Consider the following 2,500-nt stretch of genomic DNA (forward strand, 5'->3'; position numbering starts at 1 on the left):
CTTCTACCGTGCCGCTACACTGTGATAATGTCCAACTTCTACACATATTGCTTCAGGAAACTGTTCAAGTCTCCATCCACAAGCCCTACAAAACTATCTTTATAAAGTACTCTGGGAACGTGCTGCCTCTCCATCCACATTCCACAGATGTAACAAGAATGTGTCCCTATCCAGAATCTAGACATGTGCCAGGAAAGTGTTGCACCCCAATGCAGTACTTAGACCTTTGCCAAAAATACATCGTGTCCTTCAGTACCTAGACTTACCAGAAAAATATCTTTAGATCCCCTAAAGCACTATTTTAAGGCACCAGCTTCTTCAGGTGTCTATTTAAACTGCCTATCTGCACATAGTGATACTCTGACCAAGGACCTCTACAACCATTACAAAGCTCCCAGAGTTCAGCACTGCAAAGAGGGCAGGATTAATATGATTAATCATTTTGTTTACATTTACATAGTTTCTGATTGATCATAATGCAAGATCAAGAAACACTGTTAACAGAAATATCACGTTTTGATCTAACACCGTAGATATCATGCTTCTTACGGCTCGACAAAGACATGAAAAAACATGAAAACGGAAATGTGTTGACGCCTCTCACCTCGCTTTATACAGATGAGATGCAGCATTCTAACACTTCTCAAAGACAAAATGGAAGCTATTAATGTAAGGTCACAATTGATAATTTTATGGATTATTTCTTCTGCAAGACAATAGAACACTGAACAGGTCACCCTTCTGGCTTCAACAAGTGTGCGACTGTGGTGCGAAGATTTACACTTTTAAGTTGCGTAACATACCACTGTAAATGAAGCATTGACTATCAGTACTCGCAAATGCATAAGTACAATTACACGCACACATTTAAAATCATACACGCATTTATGTTTACCTATATCTGTACGCGTGTGTGCACACAGATGCACAAATAAATATGTACCTGTGCATACGTTATCTCCACACTCCTCGCTCCCGGACTCTGAAGCACCCTCGGCTGAAATTATCTTGGTGATGCCCGAGGTAAATTCAAATTTAATTGGTAGACAGATGTCTACAGATGTATACACACGAAACATACCTGCATAAATGCACACACGTGTATGTATATGTATATATATACACAGTATACGTATATATATGTATGTGTATTGGGTTGTTGCTGGTCTCCATGGTGGACTGGCATGTCCACTTCAGCTCCCTACCCCCCCCCCCCCGCCTACCTCTCCTCAGCAGTGTTGTTAAATCAGGCGATACCTATACGCATTTCTTATTTTCAAAACAATTTTTAGCTTATTTATAATTCCCTTTATTTACATTGATAGGTTTTAGTCACTAGATTTTAAGTAATAGTTTTAGCAGTAACAAGTCAGTGTCACTCCAGCCAACAAGGGACAACACTACGCGCACACTCCCACACAAGGTAAGAACGCTCCATTTCGAATGCCACATAAAGCCATGCCTTACCTTCTACATCATAACAGGTACACTATGAGCATTTACTCTTCATGCACTAAAACATCCTTTGCAAACATGGACTACGCCCCTTCACCAAGCATCCAAGGAACACACAAGCTGTATATTAACATTTATCCTCACTGCTGCGCAATAATTCAAACAATCTACAACAATACAGGTCCACATACTAGAGACACCTTCCTTCTCTCCCTTCTCCTCTGTGGAGACGCTTGTGCTATTGCCAACCCCGGCCCCTACCAACCAAAGCACTCTTGCGTGCGATCCACAGAAGCCGTGAAATGGGGCAAAGGGCCATCCAGTGCGACGTTTGTTGTAACCGGTCCGAGCATGCTAGCTGCTATTGCACCAGTGGATCATTTACACAAATATACAAAGGGCTAGTCAACAGCAGTATTGCGTGAATTTGCAGTAGGTGCGGCTCTAGTAGTACTCCCACATTTCCTTCCTCTTTCTCCTTTTCATATTTTCAACTCCAACACGCTTATTGAACAGCCCTCATGTACAACATCCACACTCATACATACACCACCTCCAACACCTTACAATGCTCGGTACATTCAGCCCTAAATGTCTAAAGCCTTCATCAAGTAAACTCCCCGATTTCACACTTTCACTCATGCCAACTCCCACTGCCCACACCCAACCCCACCCCACCCATTCTTTCGACTTCCCCTTCACCCTTTTGTTCAACACACAGTTTTACTTACATTACACCGAACAGCTTCACACACATCCTGACATTCAGCATGAGGAAGACGGAATACAGAAATTAATAGGGCAGAAAAACCCACACTGCACAAACTAGATTTATTGAAATAAGTAGGACAACAGTTTCGGAATCGGAAGATGGAATCGAGGACGAATCCGAAACTGTGGTCCCACCTATTTCAATAAATCTAGTATGTGCATTGTAGGTTTTTCTATCATAGGTTCAACACGGTAGAGTGTTTTTCCATTCTTCAGAAATTACTAGACACTGAACGCTAACAAATCACCTGTTCCCGACAAAGTTCCTCCCTTC

At 42.0% G+C, this 2,500-nt stretch overlaps 1 protein-coding gene across 6 annotated transcripts in view; it reads left to right on the forward strand.

The window, feature by feature from the left end:
• The window catches only part of LOC113800503 (blood vessel epicardial substance), a 59,326-nt gene that overhangs the window by 55,702 nt on the left and 1,124 nt on the right, over positions 1-2,500 (forward strand). For all 6 annotated transcript variants that reach the window (XR_011399205.1, XR_011399204.1, XM_070132164.1 and 3 more), the window contains one exon: positions 1-2,500. This exon is cut by the window's left edge and continues 398 nt beyond it; it is cut by the window's right edge. The gene's annotated coding sequence lies outside the window, so the exon portion shown is untranslated.

The sequence above is a fragment of the Penaeus vannamei genome, chromosome 2, assembly GCF_042767895.1.
Source record: "Penaeus vannamei isolate JL-2024 chromosome 2, ASM4276789v1, whole genome shotgun sequence".
NCBI classification, from domain to species: Eukaryota; Metazoa; Arthropoda; class Malacostraca; order Decapoda; family Penaeidae; genus Penaeus; species Penaeus vannamei.